Raw genomic sequence first — 20353 nt, 5'->3', positions numbered from 1 at the left:
GGGACAAATGGCGACGTTACTGCCGCCCATTCGAGCAAATCAAAGATCACATGTGGAAGTCGATGTGGAGGTCTCGTTCTGTTCAGCAGGGAGAACCCTTCGTGGGGTGCAGCTGAAAGAACAGATGCAGAGCCCAGAGGAGGGAGAAAGGCATTTATTCTATGGCAGTTACAGTATTTTCTACCTCCCTGCTGGGAGGAGGTGGTGCCGGGACCCCCAATAGAAATGCAGGGTGTGGCACGGGCTTTAGCTAGTAATAAACAAATGCTGATAGGATAAGATCAACAAGATTAGGAGTGGCAACCTTTGCTAGGTGTGACATGGTTAGCTAGTGATAAACAAAAAGTGACAGGATAAGATCAGTAAGGTAAAATGGCTCCCTACAATCACAGGGACAACAAGTGATACAAGTGAAGTGATAATCCCCTGGGAGTTGATATGTGACAATATCCTACTTTAATATTACTGAGGAATATTATAGTATTGAGAATTACATTTTATTTAATCACTCACTATTTGAAGGGCATTTGGATATTACTAGTTTTCCCTATTATGCATATATATGCTATGTTAAAACAGAATTAATACAGATGAGTCTCAGTGGATTCTGATCTGGAGAGCCAAGAACTCTGGCTTTGGCTGACGTTTCTTGATACCTTTATTGGATGGAGAAACATCAGGTCGAAAGATATAATGAAGCATCCCAGGTTGTGCTCCCCTTAGTATTCCCACTCTCCTAGTCACTGTCTAAGTTGGAACCCTTTCTCTTCCGTCATGACTGTCCCCACTATCATGAGTGACTCGATGTCTCCTGGTTCTAGTAGCACCTCTGGTTATCAAACCTGGCTTCATCATCACTTCTGTTTCCTTCATAACTCTTTGCTCCTTTATGACTTCAGGCTTTATTGTTGTCCTTAGCTCCTTTATCACTTATGGATCTAGTGTCCCTTCTGGTTTCTTTATCATTATTGGTACCAAATCACTCCTGGCAATTTCATCACTCTTGGATACATTATCACTCAGGGTTTCTTTATAACTCCTGCCTTTATCATATCTCATAGTTTTTTTTATCACTCATGGCTTTATTATCACTTATTATTCCTCCATCAGTCCTGGATCCTTCATCACTCCTGGATTTATTACCTCTTGTGGTTTCCTTCTCATTTATCACATTATCACTCTTGGTTTCTTCATTATCCTGATACCATTATCACTCTTGACTCGTCCATCACTCTGAGCTCTACCATTATTCATAATTCACTCCCCCTTTATCACTCCTGACTTCATCATCATCATTGGCAACTTCATCACTTCCAGTTTCATTATCATTCCTGAAAACCATATTTATTCCTGGGTCGTCTATCAGTTCTCCAGATATGGTCTTGAGCATAGCAGATCAATTTAGAGAGAATTGTTGTTGCTCATTTTAATATATGAATTTGGAAATATCTACCTTCTAGGTTAGAGAAAAGATTAATGAGAAAGCATTTTGAAGGCCCAGTCACAAGAGGTGTGTTCTCTGATCAGAGTTCAACTTAAAGTTCTTCACTGTACAGTGCACACACAAATCCAGAAAACATGTATACTTATAAGAAAGGAACTTTTGTGGATGATACTATTTCTCAGGGGGAGTATTCAACTCTGCTCAGGGAGTATGAGTGCTCACAATGTTCTAGGCCCAGTGCTTCTCAGTCTACGTTTTTGCATGTATAAGTGTGAGTTTGACTGTATAGTGCATATGTCTGTGTGAGAGAGAGTAAGACAGACAGAGGGGGAGAGAGAGAGAGAGAGAGAGAGAGAGAGAGAGAGAGAGAGAGAGGGCAGGGGTAAGAGAAACTCCAAATTCCATATTCCAGGCCTCACCCATGGCAGGTTTGATCTTCTTGGTTCAGCCTGGGGCTTAGCACTTTGAAAGTATGGCATGTCCAGTGTCACCAAGGGAGTAGTGGTATTTGTGGGTTTCCAACTCCTGCTTCTCCTCCTTCATGGTCTTGGGAGTACATTTCAGTTCTGTACCGCCCTTATTGTTTTCAGAGTAAGAAGCAAGGAGTACAGAGATTAAGGTGTTTGCCTTGCATGAGGCCAACACCGGTTATATCCCTTTGGAATATAACATATGGAACCACATATGGCCCCCTGAGAACCACCATGAATGGTTCCTGAACAGAGTCAGGACTGACCTCTGAGCACTCCCATGTGTGCACCCTAGTCATCATCCCCCAAATACCTACTGGAAGGTAATACTACCCAAGCTGAACTCTTTACCTTCAAGAGATTTTGCTCCAAATAAGGAAATCTCAAAGGATGAGGAGGCCTGAGTGTGACTTATTTGTTTTCTTGCTAGATCCTCTAGCCTTGACCTGGCTATCATCTTTGTGTTACTATTCTTCCTTTCAATGCATTTTCTAATGCATTTCTTTAAGTGAACTTCAATATTTTGGAAAATGATATATGAAGAGAGAGATTTCCAGGGAGGAACATTGGGTGGCAGACCTTGAAAGTATTACTTCAGCCCTGCTAGGGAAATTTAAGATCCCATATGTTAATGAAAGGAGAAAATCAGGACCTGGTTGTAGAGGAATCTTTCATGTACCCAGGAGGAAGCTCACATTCATTGTGTAGGCAATGGAGATATAGAAAGGGCCTTTCTGCAGCAGGGGTAAGCTAAGCTTGGAGAAGGCCTGTGATTAGCAGTGTGACTTCTTCACTCCCCCAGTTCTCTAGAGCACAGAATACATCTAGTAGAGTCTGTAGTTCTGGGAATGCAGAAGTAGATTAAAAAAATCTTCCTTAATTACTATTATTTTTTTCTTTTTTCCCCCCTTTTTTAAATTGAATCACTGTGAGATACAGTTACAGACTTACAAACTTTTATGATTATATTTCAGTCATACAATTATCAAGTACCCAACCCTCTACCAGTACCCATTCTCCACCACCAATGTTCCCAGTATTCCTCCGGCCATCTCCCACCCCTTCCCACCCCCTGTATCAGGAACACTCCCTCTTACTCTCTCTCTCCTTTTGGATGTGTGGTTTGCAATACAGGCACTAAAAGGCCATCATATCTGGTCTATAGTCTACTTTTAGCATACATCTCCCATGCCAAGTAATCCCTCCAGCCACCATTTACTTAGTGCTCCCTTTTCTTTTTTTTTTTTTCTTTTTGGGTCACACCCGGCAATGCACAGGGATCACTCCTGGCTCATGCACTCAGGAATCACCCCTGGCAGTGCTCAGGGGACCATATGGGATGCTGGGATTTGAACCCGGGTCGGCCGCGTGCAAGGCAAACGCCCTACCCGGTGTGCTATCACTCCAGCCCCTAGTGCTCCCTTTTCTATCCCAGCTGCCTTTTCCACCACCATGTGAGGCCGACTTCCAAGCCGTGGTGCAATCCTCCTGGCCTTTATCTCTATTATCCTTAGGTGTTAGTTTCCTATTACATTACTTTATATTCCATTTTGTGTCTATCCCTCTTTCTGACTCACTTTATTTAGTATGACTCTCTCCATGTCCATCCACTTACATGCAAATTTCATGATTTAATCTTTTCTAACAGTTGCATAGTTTCCATTGTGTAGATGTACCAAAGTTTATTAACCAGACATCTGTTCTCAGGCACTCAGGTCTTTTCCAGGTTCTGGCTATTATGAACAGTGCTATTGGAGGAGTAGGTTTGGCACTCTGGGGGCAACGGCTGGCAGGGGAGTTAGTATGGACAATATCCTGGGGGCAGGCTCTTCCCTTCGAGTTTGAGGACAGGGTTGAAGCAGGGGGCTGGGCACAGCCAGGAAGATCAACACACCTGTTGAAGGAGTGGGTTCGGCATTCTTAATGGCTTTTAAACTTGAACATAACTTTGCAAATCTAACCAAACAAATCAATATTCTACATTGTTAACCTTTATTATAATTTCCAGCTAAGCAAATCCATCTCTATGCTAGATCTTTCTTTTATTTTTAAATTGGAGATTTATGAATTCATTCAACAAATAGTACTGATCATCTAGTCCCCGAAGCAGCACTAGGGAGCAAGTGATGTCAAAAACAAGTTTCTAGTTCTGTTGGAGTTGATTGTTATAGGAATGATATTTCATATTAAATGCACATTCATGGAAGTTACAATATGATAACTTGTAATTTAAAGTGGAAGTATGTGATAGCATCACTTATTTGACAATAGATTGCAAAGAATTATTCTTGGGAGGATGAGCAAAGATTTGCCAATACCGAAGAGAGTTAAGAGGAAGCTATTTAACATTCTACATGTCTTCCTGTGTGTAATTGTGTTTATTATAAGTGTGTAGGCTCATGTATTGTAGGTATGCATCATTACACCTGGATGTCTAGGCATGTGTGCATGTGTGTATCACCAATGTGTAAGTGTGGGAATGGTTGCATCTTTGTGAATGTGTATAGGCCAGTGTACACAGCATCGTACAGAAGCCCTGATAAGGAGACCCACCTGCTCATGCAACTGAGACTAGAGAATGTAGAGATGAGAAGTTGAAGAAAAAATTACCCAGATCATTTAGGATTTTTAATTTAATCTTTAGAGTAACAGGAAATCCCAGCATGCTGCACTGTCTGATTTTATTGGGAAAGAAATTATATCAGAAATTTATTCTAAGACATATCACTTTACAACATGAGCATAAGATGTAAAGCTAGTGCAAGGTTACATAATATATGGTGAAGGTAGGGCCCAAAAACTTTGAAGAGGACTTATTAGGACTTGATATAATATTACCTATTAGAGGCCTGGAGAAGTGGCAGATAAGTATGCCCCCTTCAATTCCTATATAAGAAGGCACATGGTTGGATGGGGATGGGGCATAAAATTGGTGTGGATTTATGTTAGGAGATTTAAAACATTAAGAAAAGAAGTAGAAAGCTGGACACTAGGTTCTGAAGCTGAGGGTCAGGTTGAATGTAGAAAACACAGCACCAAAATGGAAAGGACAAGTTTGATGTGAATATGGTCTTCACCCATCTGGAAAAGGCTTGGAACCAAACTCTAGGGATGTCAAATGAGATGAAGAAGCACTGGGGAACTTTGAGTTATGTTGTGGTGTTCAAGAATGAGATGTTTCTAGAAGGAGTATATACATTTTAAAAATTCAGGACTGCGCCATACACCTGATGCAGAATCAGAGAGGACTAGGTGAAGGTAGCTTTAGGACGTAAAAAGGCAGAAGCAGTGAGAGTGTAGCATGCTATTCTGGAGACAAATGGCTGCAGTGTCTTCTAGTTGTGTATAATGATCAGGTGAAGTTGGCCTTACCCATTGCTCACTGAACTGAATTCTGAGAAAGGAACACTGTGTTCAGCCAAAGGTCTGCTACCCAATGAGTTATTAGGAATAAAGCTCATTATTATTAGCACTGTAGCACTGTCACTGTCATCTCGTTGTTCATCGATTTGCTTGAGTGGGCACCAGTAATGTCTCCATTGTGAGACTTGTTGTTACTATTTTTGGCATATCAAGTATGCCACGGGTAGCTTGCCAGGCTCTGCTGTGCAGGCAGGATACTCTTAGTAGCTGGCTGGGCTCTCTGAGAGGGCCGAAGGAACCAAACCCAGGTTGGCCATGTGAAAGGCAAATGCCCTACGTGCTGTGCTATTGCTCCAGTCCAACTGTTATAATTAAGGAATTGCAAATTAAAATGACAATGAGCTTATTTCCAGACACCTGTGAAAATATCTTATATTAAAAAAAAGTCATAGAGCAAATATTGGTGAGCATGAGGAGAAAAAAAGACTCCTGTGCATTTTTGTTAGGAGTGAAAATTGGTGCAGCTACTATGGAAAGCAGCATGGAGGGTAGGAAAAAAGAAATGCAGGAAAGAGACAAGAAGAGAAGAAAGAAAAGAAAAGAGAAGACAATGAATGAAAACAAAGGGAAAGGAAAGGAAAACAAAGGGAAAGGAAAGGAAAACAAAGGAAAAGGAAAGGAAAGGAAAGGAAAGGAAAGGAAAGGAAAGGAAAGGAAAGGAAAGGAAAGGAAAGGAAAGGAAAGGAAAGGAAAGGAAAGGAAAGGAAAGGAAAGGAAAGGAAAGGAAAGGAAAGGAAAGGAAAGGAAAGGAAAGGAAAGGAAAGGAAAGGAAAGGAAAGGAAAGGAAAGGAAAGGAAAGGAAAGGAAAGGAAAGGAAAGGAAAGGAAAGGAAAGGAAAGGAAAGGAAAGGAAAGGAAAGGAAAGGAAAGGAAAGGAAAGGAAAGGAAAGGAAAGGAAAAAAAGAAACAAAAGTGCCAGGGAGGTTAATTTAAGTAGTGAGCTCATGTCTTGCATATGAAAGGACCTAGGCTCAGTCCCTGGCACTCAGTATTCTCCTGCACCACTAGGTATGACTTTAGATCCCTGAGTGCTTCCGGATGTGGACTCCCACAAAAGTGACCCAAAAAGAGCCATCCAAAAATAAAGTCACCATATGATCCAGAACTTTCACTCCTTAACATTTATCTAAAGAACCTGGTGAAAACATGAAAACCATGAAAAACCCCTCACTAAATTGAACATATGTTTGAATTTTAATTTATTCTAGCATCTAGCATTGTTCAAACCTGTCAAAACGTAGAAGAATCAACCCACTTACTTATTGATAAGGGAATAAAGAGGTTTGGTATATATATATATATATATATATATATTTTATGTGTGTATGTGTGTGTGTGTAGGTCGTTCGCCTTGCACGAGGCTGACGTGGGTTTGATTCCTCCACCTCTCTCAGAGAGCCCGGCAAGCTACCGAGAATATCTAACCTGCACAGCAGAGCCTGGCAAGCTACCCATGGCATATTTGCTATGCCAAAAGCAGTAACAAGTCTCACAGTGGAGACATTACTGGTGTCCGGTCGAGCAAATCAATGAGCAATGGAATGATAGTGATACAGTGATACGTATACACACACATACATGCTCATATGTGAAATACTACTCAGCTAAAAAATAATAATTTACTATTTGCAGTGAGATGAATGGAACTTGAGATAATTCTGCTAAGTGAAATCAGTCAGAAACACAAATACTAATGATTCCACTCATGTAAAGAAAGAAAGCAATCAAACAAAACCAAGTGCTTAGATTTTGACAACAAACTATTGGTTAGCAGAGGGGGAAATGGAAATAGGATGTATAGCGGACAGTGTAACTTTAGGTGTGGGTGGGTGTGATATATGCATTTACTATGGCATAAAGCTGCATTCCTGAAACATAGAGAGTATTGTAAATCAATGAAACATCAATGACAAAGAAAGAGGATAGACAGGCAGGGTAAGAAGGAAGGGTGGGGGAGAAAAAAGATAAGGTTTCTGATTCAAAGGGAGAAATCAGCAGTAAGGCTCAACCAGAGCAGGTGGATCCTATCCTTTCTTCCCGGTTGACATACTGAGTGGTACTCTTCTCCAGTAAAGGAAGAGAACAGATCCCACACCTTCCTTTTCTAATAACTTAAACCCTTGAGATAAATGGAAATTTGTTTTATTTAATGCTGTGGAGCCAGTTAGTTTTGCAAAGTTACAAGTTAAATCCTGAAAATTGGTCATCATTTTAAACAATAAAATTTCCCCTATGGACTCCATAATGAATTATTAAAACATCAAAAACACTATCAAGGGGCCGGAGCGATAGCACAGCAGGTAGGGCGTTTGCCTTGCACTTGGCTGACTCGGGTTCAATCCCTGGCATCCCATATGGTCCCCCAAGCACCACCAGGAGTAATTCCTGAGTGCAAAATCCAGGAGTAACCCCTGAGCATTGCTGGGTGTGACCCAAAAAGAAAAAAAAAACACTATCAAACTTTCCCTCTAGAACACAAGAGATAAAGACATGATGCACACTTGTTGGATAGCTCAGACGAGTGCTGGCAGCCCCAGGGCAGTCTGACTTGGCATTTCTCAGGAAACTGCAACTGCCCTCCTTTGCATAATGTGACATCATCACATTTTATCCTGCACAGGCAAAGAATGTGGCCTCCTCGTTGTGGGTCTTAAATCCCTCTGCATGTTGGGACCTGAAACAGTCTTCTGTTTCACCCTTTTTTTGCCACCCACATCATTCTCATGGGAAAGAGGAAAATGATGGCAGTGTGTGGGTAAGAACTCAGGTTTCAACCAGCTCAGTCATGTTTGCCCACTGTCTACTCTGTGCTATCTGCTTTTCCATGATTTCTGTGTACAGGCAGATTTCTTTTTAATTTTAATTTAAATTTTAAAAATTTTTAATAAGTCACTGTGAGATAGTTACAAAGCTGTTTGTGATTGAGTATCAGTCATACAATGACTCATCTCACCCCTCCACCAATGTCTGTTTCCCACCATCAATGATCCCAGTTTCCCTCCGCCACCCCTACCCTCCCAGTCTGCCTCTATGACTCTATGGCAGGCACTTTGCTTCTCTCCCTCCCACTGCTCCCCTCTTTTACAGGCAGATTTTTGGACCATGAAGCATATAAAAAGCCAGGCTTAGGTTAGAAATTTGACTCTATATACCTGGGAAAGATTTTTAAATTCCCACACAAGTCAGTTCTTGTCCCATAGGTATCAAAGTCTGCAACAAATGCTTTTGTTTGTGAGTATCAGCCAAATTATGTGCCTTAAACAGTAAAAAGTGTTAACAATTTCATTTAAGAAATCTCTGGTATGGTTGTTTCAGGATTAACATGGCAATTCGTGAAATCTTTGAGTACTGCACTACCTTCCCTATGTAGGATCCATCTCTGCCAGCTTGCCGATACTGACTGTGACTGATAATTAATTAAAAGTTTTAATAACACTGTGTGGATCTAACAGATAATATCTCTAAGTGCTAAACCATCTTGTGAACAACTGTCCTACCCATTCAGATGAATAGATCAATGTCTAGATATTGTTTTGAGACTTTATCACTGTGAATATGGTCACTTTCCAACTTTTATATTCTAGAAATAACGGGAAGAGGCAGATGAGGTAACTGGGGAACTAACTAAAGGCTACAGATAGGAGTGTTTCCTATATAGAGATATTTCACTTGCACTATTGGAGAAAAGAAGGGTATGGATGGTATGATTCACAGTTTCAGGTGGAATCTAGACATAATGCAGAACTTTCATGGCATGATGATGAAATGGTATGGTAAAAAAAAAGTTAACAAAAAGACCTAGAATGGGCAGGTAAATCTAGGCAATGCATAGCCACAGTACCAGAATCTGCCAAAAGCAGAGGCATTACTGCACACGATGGACCATCTTTGCTTGAACTTCCAAAAGTTTTTAATAGGATTTGGCTCTGGTACTGCCATGTCAATTGTGAATTTTTCTCTGGGAGAATCCAGTCATGGTTGGAATGACTAATTATAGTTGACTTTTTGGAGGCCAGAAGGAATGTACAATGGGTAAGGCCTTACATGAGCCAAACCAGGTTCAGTCCCTGGCACCCCATATGGTCTCCTAAGCCCAACCAAGAGTGGGTCCTGAGTACAGAGCCATCAGTGACCCCTGAGCACCCTAGGTGTATCCCCAACTTGTATCACTTGTAGTCCCATTGATCTTCGATTTGCTCAAGCAGGCGCCAGTAATGTCTCCATTTGTCCCTGTTGCATGCTAGTGCAGCCCAATGATATCTGCTTGCTCCAGGAACAGGAAGAGCCTCATTCAGGGATTTGACGAAGAAATCTGACCATCTAGTTGGTGGGCGGCCATGAGGTCTTCTGATGTCCTGTGGAATCCAGTCGGTAACAGCTCTACTCCAGCAGTCATCTCTGAATCACTTTACATGACCGGCCCATCTGATTTTTGAATGCCTTGGCAAATGCAACAGCATCCCTGATTTTTGACCGTCAACGGAGGTCAGAACTCCGGATTCCTTCTCTCACTTGAGTGAGACATGATATTCCCAGCATAGCTCTTTCGATTCCTCTTTGGGATACTCTAATAGCATTCTCATCCTGTTTGCGTAGGGCCCAGGTCTCTGAGGCATATGTTAGTGCAGGAAGAATGGTGGAATCAAAAAGATGTGCCCGGAGTCAGAGGTTCTTCGTTCTCTTAATCACTTCTTCGATGCTCTTGAATGCATTCCATGCTGCTCTCTTCCTCCTGCACTGTTCCGGCACCTGTGTGGATTCTTCATGTTCCTCATGTTCATTTCTCGACCCAGGTACACATAGCTGCTGCATTCAGAGATATTCATTCCATTGAGAGCAAATGGAGCTTCAGGGACCAGTTTGTTTTTCACGAACATCGTCTTGTTGAGATTCAGCTGCAATCCGACCTTTCCACACTCGTGGTCGAAGTTGGCCAAAATTTGTGCCACTTGGCTAATGTTTGGCATTATGAGAACGATGTCATCAGCAAAGTGGAGGTGGTATAATTGCCGACCGTCTATCTTCACTCACATTCCTTCCCATTCCAGTTGTCGCATGATGTTCTCGAGGTGGCACTAAAGAGTTTCAGTGAAATTGTATCACCCTGCCATAGCCATACCCCTCTCTTTACATCAATGATCACTTCCTTGTAGAATGGTGAGAGCCTGATGGTGAATCCACAATACAGCTCATGGAGGATTTTGATATACTGAGTTTGAACGCCCTCTTTGGCCAGGGCTTCGATGATCACCTCAGACTCAACAGAATTGAAGGCCTTCTTTAAGTTGATGAATGTTAGACAGAGCGGCATCTTGAACTCTAACAAAACTTCAATGAGTTTGGTCACTGTGTGGATATGGTCGATCGTGCTGAATCCCCTTCAGAACCTGGCTTGCTCACATGGTTGTCCTTCATCTAGTGTTCTGCCTATTCTATTCAGGATGACATGAGTGAATAACTTGTAGACGACAGACAGCAGGCAGATTGGGCGATAGTTGCCTATGTCATGGATGTATCCCTTCTTGTACAACAGAATAGTCCTAATGGTTTTCCACTGAGATGGAACCTTGCATTCAGACAGGTAGCGTGTGAAGAGTCGAGCCAGTGTATTGATGAGTACTGGCGGCAGATTCTTCAGGTGTTCAGGTTTGACCTTGTCTGGACCAAGTGCTGTACGTGTCTTTACCAACAAAATGGCGTGTCGGATTTCAGAAGGGATAACATTGGGAATGACATATCCATCCTGCGGTATTTGGTATGTGGGCAGGTGGACATGACTGTCAAAGAGATCTGAGTAGACGTCATAAATAATCCTCTCCATTGCCTTTCTGGAAGATGTGATAGATCCATTGGGATGTCGGAGGGCAGTCATCTTGGTCTTGTAGTTGGCAAAGGACAGGCGAGCATTGTGAATACTTTTCCCGGCTTCTGCTGCACTGGCCAACACTGCTGCTCTTCTCTCTTTGAGGTCTTCCTTTATCGAATCTCTGCACAGCTTTGTGAGCTCAGACATTAGCTTGTAGTTGCCTGAGGCTCACGCCAAACCACATTGACGAATGAGCTCAAGAGTTTCCAAAGACAGGCATCTGTTTGTGGCTTTCTCACTCTCGGCATTCTTCACACAGACATGGAGGTGCTGAACCAGTTGATCGTATTCCTCGTCGATGTTGTCAAGGATGGCATCTTTCCATTACCCAACCACCGCCACGCTTCAGGCAGCTCTCTGGACACTTGGGCTGAACCTCACGCACGAGTGAATCCCCGCAAAGCCAGGTAAAGAGAACTTTGTGACCTTCATTGAACTTCATTGAACTCTAGGTTCAATGAGACCTGGAAAAAAGGTCCTCTGTCTGCCTCCTCCAATCTCCGGCGTCTGAGGGAAGGGTCAAACCCAGACGCCCCACCCTACCCACGCCAGATAAATACCTCACTGGCTGAACCCCACTACATCCACTACCCAGCCACCGCCACGCTCCAGGCCACTCTCCGGACACCTTAAAACACTTAATACCCATTATTTCCACACCATATTTGATAGGGTTCAAATTTGGTGTGAACCATGGTAACACCAATCTAAGGGTGATTGGAGGCTGCCCTAAAAGCCTTCTTCCTTCTTGGAGAGCCCGGCAAGCTACCGAGAGTATCTTGCCGCACGGCAGAGACTACCAAGCTACCTGTTGAGTATTCGATATGCCAACAACAGTAAAAACAATTGGCCTCATTCACATGTCACCAAAAGAGTCCCCAATACGGCATCGTTAAGAAAGATGAGCAAGGAGAGGCTGAAAAAATCTCGGGGACAAACGAGACTGCCAAAACGAAGAAAGAGTAAAATGATTGTCTGTACTTTCAATGCACGGACACTGGCATCAGAAGCATCCATCGAGGACCTGATGGTGCAAGCGCAGAAGATCAAGTATGATATCATTGGTCTGACCAAAATGAGGAGACATCAATCACATCACACCATTTTCAACACTGGAGAAGAATTGTTCCTCAGAACATGTGACAACAGAGGCGTTGGTGGCATTGGTGTCCTTGTCAACAAGAACTTGGCCATGAGCCTCGATTCATTTGAATGCCTAACAACCGGAATTGGACGATTATGCTTGAATAGATGTGGCTCACTGCCTGCAGTTTCTATCTTCGTCGTCTATGCACCAACATCCAACTATAATGAAGAAGAAATTGAGAGGTTCTACATGGAACTGGAGAAGTTCTATAAAGAAAACCACACCTTCTACAAGATCATTGTTGGTGATTTTAATGCCAAGATAGGTCCGAGGTCACATGAAGAACTCCACATTGGGACCCATGGCCTAGAATGGAATGATCAGGGTGAGAGACTGTCTAAATTTATCATGTCAACCAAGACCATTCATGGTAACTCACAGTTCCAGAAGGCCAAATCTAAATGCTGGACGTGGGAGTCTCCCAGTGGACATTTCCACAATGAAATTGACCACATCATATTCAATAGAAGGTTTTGCCTGACCGATGTTGCTATTGTCCCAAAATTCCAAATGGAATCAGACCACTGTCTCCTTCATGCAAAATTCTACTTCACAGAGCTGGGAGAAAGATCTGCAAAATTTAAGTCTAAGAAGGCAACTCCCAGAATGACCACAAACTGGGAGCTCTTTGGCACTACTGCAGCAACGTATCCCCAAACTAAAATTAAAAATAAGATAAAGATGACTCTTTTCTATCATAGCATCGTGGGTAAATTTATGTGTCCTCACTCAGCCTTCCCCTCTATCCAGGTTAAGGTAGACAGTTATAACCCCTGAATCCCTGGTATAACTGACAAAAGAGATTATCTATGGTCACTGGGGATTCAGAACAGCAAAGTTTCTACCCTATTCTGTCTTCCCTACCTTCTTATCCTTACAATTATGCTTTCTTTAGGAGGGATAGAGACCAGTGGACTGAGAGAAGAAAAAAGTTTGCACAAAGGCAAATAAAAGTTTTTGTTATTTTCAAGAAAAGTGATATAAAAAGCAACTTTAGTTATTTTCAAAATGATTGCATTGAATTGATTCAGTCAACCAGTTCTTTATGAAATATGAAAGAATTTCCAGTAAATGCTCTTGTAGGTCTGATGTGACTTGCTTTGTTTGCTATTCTTGTAATGCTCTAGCCATCACTACCATCCTCCCATCAGAGATTTGACTATCATATCATCCTGGTCTCTCACAGATGGAAAATTCAAAGGCACAGTACTAGTGGGTCACTCACCTAAAGTCACCTAAAGCCCAGGTATGAGAAGGGAACATGCAGGTTCTCTTCAATCTAGACTCTCAGCTCTTGTCTCTAGCCTTGCACTTCAGGAAGATGAGAAGTTAGGGTTACTAAAGTGAATCAGAATGATGAGATCCCTGAATCAGAAAGACTAGGGTGCTTTCAGGGCACTTGAGGAACACCAGGAGCCACGCTGCAAATTGGAAACCAGGAGCTCACAGGTAAGCTCTCCTCAATAGGAAACAGACCCCCACCATTATCCCTGTACTCACCCTACACATCTCTGTTACAAAAGGTAGAAAGGTAGAGCAGTGTGAACCTCATGTCTGATTCTATTTCTTGAAAGGTGGCTATAGTTGCATGCACTGGCAGCAATATTCCTCCAGTGAAGTGGGTGCTCCTGTGGTAGTCAGATATGCCCACAGCAGTGTCCCTAAAAACAGTGGTGATAGATGGTCATAAACCACTGACAGTTCATATGGTACTAAAACTTTACAGGAAGCCTTGGGGTCTCTCTCATCAATACTCAGCCACAGTACCTTCAGTTCAGTTCTCTGGCCTTGAGGTGCCAGGAAGTACCATGCCCTTCCTGGTAGTGCTCAGGGGCCTCCAGGAATACATATGGCAATGCTTGGGAGGCCATGTGTGGCAGACTTGGAACCCAGGCTTTTTTCATGCAAAGCATGCACCCCATACCCACTGTACTATCTCCCTTGGCCCAGTACTGCAACTTTTAATTAAAAATGAGATGCTGCCGTTGGAGAATGTTGGAGCACAATGCTGGCTCTGCAAAAACACGCATCGTGCACACAGCATGTGTAAGACATGAGTGCTTTGAGAATACACACACATACACACACACACACACACACACACATGCTCCTTACTCACACCTGTTTCAGTTCCAATGGCTGTACCATCACAATCTTTACTCTGACCAGCTCCTTTCTCATGCATCCCAAGGACACTAAACAGATGGTCAGGATTCTGGGGATGAGGGTGTAGGTATTTCAGCATTGTTCTGTCTGAATTTTTTAAATTGTTGCATCACTATGAAATACAAAGTTATTGATGATTGGATTTAAGTCTTACAATGTTCAAGTACCAATCCCTTCATCAGTGTCCACTTCTCTCCACCAGTTTTCCTTAAGTCTCCCCTCCACTGTCCCCCTCTATATGGCAGACACATTTCCTTTTTTTCTTTTCATTTTAGGAATTTTGGTTTTCCTGTTACTAAAAAGGGATCATGCATATCATGCATATCACTTTATCAACTTGTAGAAATAAGGTCCATAGTGACCAGTTCCCCCTATTATCATTGTGGTCCCTTCAATAACCCTTCTCCATCAACTGTGGCAAACTTCTATTAAGGACTAGTTTCCCTAGCCTTCATTTCTATTGTCTTTGGGTTTTATTTTCCTACTATATTTCTTTATATTCTACAAACAAGTGTGACTATTCTATGTTGAACTCTATCTCTGATTCATTTTATTCAGCATGATATTCTCCAGATTTATCCATATATCAGTGAATTATATGATTTCATCTTTTAGAAGAATAGTATAGTATTTCCACTGTGTACATGTACCTTAGCTTCTTTATTCAGTCATCTATCCTTGGGCACTTGAATTGTTTACAGATTTTGACTATTGTGAATAGTGCTACAATGAGCAAAGGAGTGCAGATGTCTTTTCTACATTATATTTTTGAGCCCTTAGATTATATTCCCAGGAGGGGAATTGCTGGGTTATATAGATGCTCAATTCCCAGTTTTTTGAGGAATGTTCATATTGTTTTCCCAAAAGTCTCGACCAGTGCACATTCCCTTCAGCAGTAAATATGGTTCTTCCATCCTCCTACTCCTGAGCAACTGTGAGTGTTGGGGCTCTGATTTAGAGCATGGCAGGCACTACTTTCTCCCCCAGGGTCATTCTCTGTGATTCCCTAATCACAGTTGTAGTGCTGCTTGTGGTGAATGATTTTTATCCACATGGTCTTAATAATAACTATAATGAAGCACTCCCCCCTTTTGGGTTACACCAGCAGAATTCAGGGTTTACTCTTTTACTCCTGACTCTGGACTCAGGGATCAGTCCAGCTAGTACTTTGGGAACCATGTGTGGTGCTGGAGATTGAATTGGTATCAACCACATGAAAGAAAATCTCCTTAACCTCTGTACTAGCTCTCCAGCCCAGTGAAGTACTTTTTGTGTGTTCACAAAAGTAGGCAGGGGGCTGACAGGGCTCTATTTCTCCCGCTGCCTGCGTTCGGTAGTCTCATGCCATTTCCCCCCACCCTGGGGAGGCTGATGGATATGGGCAGGTGAAGGAACGAATGAGTGCCAGGCTGGTCGATATCAGCTGCAGTTTATTCTAATCTCCATTCCCGTTCTACTTCTCTCTTTCTCTCGCCCTCTCTCTCTCTCTCTTTTCTGTGTGTTCCCCTGCTTTTGTCTCTTCCCTCTACTTCTGTGTCTTCCCCGTTCTTCTCTCATGTCCTCTCGTGTGTCTCCTTCTCTGTCTCTTCTGTCTTCTCTGTCTTCTTCCTCTGTCTGCCATCAGTGCCCCACAGTCTTAGTTTATATAGAAAATTACATAGGGCAGTAGCACAAAGGTGGGTTTAACATTAACAAATCAACAAAGAAGGGTAAGACCATTTCTTGAGGAGATTAACAAAAATCTCATCTAAGGAGATGCGCTCAAGGGTGTGATTCCAAACAAGGGTGTGTCAGGGTGTGAGCTAGTAATCTGCTTAAATAGTTAGAGTAAATCTACTTCTAATATTTCTAGCAATGTCATTCTGTATGAGCACAGTGAGAGATATAAAGTTTGGTTCTTCCTGAGGACATCTCACTATATATTCCAGACCACAGTCCTCAGGCCAGGTTAGTCTTCCTAACCCCAGCAGGGTCCTAGTCTCGTCGTTACTTTGGGATCATGACAGCATTTGTCTATGACCATGCTCTCAACTTATAGCTGAGTATTGTGGCACTTTGGCCTGGCCCATTTCGATGCCAGGGTAGCTCACAGCTTGCCCTGGGTCCATTCTGTCCCTCGTTGGGACCCTGCTTTGGGGGCGCTAGTAACTAAGGGCAACTGAGTTGAGAAAGCAGATGCCCAGGAGTAAATATTATTTGGAATCAATCAACTCCCAAGTTACAAGCATAATATTAATTGTCTTCCTGCATCCATACAGAAAGGACATTTCTTTAAGGTAAATTATACAAAAGACACTAACTTACAGTACAAGTTCAGAGTCCTTAGAAGAATCTGACCTTACAAGATAACAGAATCTGATTAGAGAAAAGGTGGTTAACTGGTTGGGAAGGAGGGTACAGAGAAGAGTTTACAAATAAACAAAGGAATGGGAATGTCTCCGGGAGTGTCTCCAGGAATGTCTAAACCTAAGCTCCCTGTGGCAAGGGGGGAAGGACAAACCAATGTTATCCTACACTTTTTATTCTAATATATTCTAAGTGATCTCCTTTACTGTTTATGCATCTGTTGGGTGTAACACCATTTGCATATTGGTAAAGTAGGCCTAGATAGTTAAGAATCTTATTACATGGTTGGTGTCATTTTTTACTTATTCTCACAGCTACAAAAACAATGGGGTTATAATTTTTCCGTTTGCACAAAGTCACTTGACATGTACAAAGGTACAAAGTCATATATTGGATATTGACTCAGACCTAGCTAGGCAAAGGCCAGTGTTTCTGCACGCTCTTTCTCTGCACCCCTGTGGGACAGAGAGTGGACCTGTACACAGGAGGACCATGGCAATTTCTCAATGGATTCTTGATGATCTGATTATGTGGGGAATCTTCAGGGCAGCCCAGTCAATTTCCCAAGGAAATGAAATCCCATCCATTCAAGCTGCATGACCTTTCCCCCAACAACTCTGTGTTCTTGTTCTTATTTCATGGATAAGTGAATTCTCCTGGCACGTGAGGCTGGATGCATTAAATTTATTTCTATAAGATTGGATTGTCTCAACAGGGCTAACTTGTTATGACAACTCATTGTAATTACTAAGAATGTTGTAAATGCCACATGGATCCTGTAAATCACCAGGTGAGCCACAGAGGCATGATTTGCAACCTTGTATTGCATGCACAAAGTCCTGACTAGAGATGGGATGTAAAAAGATCCTGCTGAAAGTGCCTGTTCCTCTTAGTGATTTACCTCTTTCCAAATGCTGATGAGTGGTCTTTGCTTACAAAGCCAGTTGCCAAGAGGTGAGCACACATTAACCTTAATAACAACATTCAGTCTAGTCAAGTTTTCTATAAATATTGTGCATGATAAATTATATTAGGAGACTATTTACAAAACATATAGAAATCAATAATGCTCTAAAAATAATGTTTACCTAGCCGAGGAGCCAAATAGACTGGGAAGATGGGAAGTCTTTGAACAAGAAAAAACTCCAAAACTCCAGAAAATCAATTAGGACTTTTTCTCCCTTCAGTTTTTATGTAGGTGAGGATAAGACTGGAGTTTTGGGGTCTGCATTTTCTAATGGCGGTGGTCCTTGTACCAGTGTCTGTTGTTTACTGATGTCTGCTATGTGCCAGTCCCTCCACCACACACTTGTAGCTCTGTCCCCTTTAACTTAATCCTCGTGACAGCATAATGATATCATGATTATATTTTCCACTTGAAAAATAGATGATATCAAGAGTTCAGGAGGTAAGTAAGTTGAGTTGAATCCCAACACCAGCCAATCACCAAACTGAAGTTCCACTTTCAATTGACCAAGGTGAAGTCTGGGTCCACACTCAACATTCTTATGACAGAGAATGTTGCCTGTACAAGTGTTCAATAGGCATTAACTCCCGCATTCATTATAAAGCCCCACAGATATGAAATCACATTGATCTCTGAGGAAATAGTCACCAATTGCTCTACTATGTGATATAAACAGAGTGGGTCAGACTCCTACCAAATAAATTAATAAGAGACAGCTAACAGCTAATGAAAAACAGATTGGAAATTAGAACACAAGTTATATCCTTTTTACACAAAGTAGCTGAAAAACTGACCACCAGTCCCTGTGAAAACTATTTTCCCTTTTGTTCAATTTTGATTCAGAAAATTTTTTAAAAGGGCCCAGAGCAATAGTACCACTGTGAACAAAGTCAACTGGGGTTTGATTCCCTGTACCCTGTATGATCCCCTGAGCCTGTCAAGAACAATCCTTAAGGGAAGAACCAGGAGCAAGCCCCAAACATTCCTGGGTGTGGCCCAACACTCCTCTCCCCTCCCCTCACAAAGAAATGAAAAAAAAATCAGGTGCCTAAATGATCCACAAACCACATACTCTACTTCAGAGTAATTGAGAGGTTATCTAATTATAAGACCTGTAAAGCTCCTTCCCAACATAGTAACTTTGAACTTTTGAAAGTTACATTTAAAAATAATTTTAAAAACTAAAGCTGGGTTACTCACTGAGAGACCCCAGAACAAAACAATAGTTTATCACCACAGCTCAAGGTACACTCCAGGCTTCCAATAATTCTAAAACTCAAAAAGCTTTCTACCCAGAGATAAGCCAAGGATCTGGTCTCCCAGCTACAGATTCCTGTTTTCTTTACAGTCTGTCCTCTGAGAGGTTTGATATAATCTGTGCCTTAAATAAATTTGATGAATCACCACCCATGGGGAAATTAACCAGGGAGGTTCAAAACTTTCTCTAAGTGGGCATATAACTTAGGGTCCTAAATTCTTCATGTAATTCAGCCAGGCAGCATTTAGCAAGGGTAAGCTCTTTTTCTTCCTCTGTTTCCCAGACTTGGGGCCTCAAGCTGCTCCCTCAACCCCACCCACACACCTCCTCTGTAGGTGAAGAGTACTTACCCTGGGTCTTGGGTGAGCCAAACCCAGCAGTCTTCAGCTGAAGATCAAGAGACAAAGTGAATGTCAGAAGATGTGGGGAACATAGGGGCAACCATAGTCGAATTTTCATCAAGTCTTCTCACTCAGATATCAATGAGGGCAAAAATCCACTGGAGAGGCTTAGGTAAATGTGCCATTTAGTAAGGATTTAGCCATGGATTCCACCCGTTCACAGTTCCAAAGAAGAGAAGGAGACGTAAGTTTTGAGTTTGACACTGGAGCAAGGAAGGTGTTCAGAGGCTCCATTTCCATCTCCCTAAACTGAAATGAAGGATGTGAGAACAGACCGAGTCAGCCAGTTACTGGAGACAATGACATGGAATGCACCAGTCAGTACTGGGTGAACCCTATGATATTTTCTGGGTTAATAGATGGATAAATGAGTGTATAACCTTATCAGTGAACTTTCTTCTTTAAGGTGCCATTGATGTAAGAGTTTGCACTTCAGGTAAGAATGACTGTGGAAGAGTGGCTGACAGCCTTAAGCATCAGTCAAACAGCACTCTGGTATGTCCCACAGGAGCACCGAAGTTAACAGAAATCTAACCCGAACTGCACACATGGATGTCTTAAGTCTGGAGAAACAGCACATATCAGGCTGCATTCACCCCGAAGGCCCACATCAAGAAGTCACCTGCTTATAACTAGGTGTTTAGAAATGAAGTTTTCCTAGAGGCAGAGGCTCCCTCTGACCTGGATCTGGGGTCACCAGCCTTCTCTGGTCTCCTTGAACTTAGCTACCTCCCTAGCTCATGGGATAAATTTAGAATCCTGAGGATGTATACCACAGTAAAAGAAAATCTAGGATATACTCAATATTAAGAGCCCCACCACTTCCCGCCCCACATGCCTTCAGTGATTATTTTTTGTTGAGGTAC

At 42.2% G+C, this 20353-nt stretch overlaps 1 pseudogene; it reads right to left on the bottom strand.

Moving 5' to 3' along the window:
- Nucleotides 1-10022: 10022 nt before the first annotated feature.
- On the bottom strand, nt 10023-11520 carry LOC129403668 (uncharacterized; annotated as a pseudogene).
- Nucleotides 11521-20353: the final 8833 nt, after the last annotated feature.

The sequence above is a fragment of the Sorex araneus genome, chromosome 3, assembly GCF_027595985.1.
Source record: "Sorex araneus isolate mSorAra2 chromosome 3, mSorAra2.pri, whole genome shotgun sequence".
Classification (NCBI taxonomy): domain Eukaryota; kingdom Metazoa; phylum Chordata; class Mammalia; order Eulipotyphla; family Soricidae; genus Sorex; species Sorex araneus.
The sequence above is the reverse complement of the archived record's forward strand: the minus strand, read 5'-3'. Positions and strand labels throughout refer to the sequence as shown.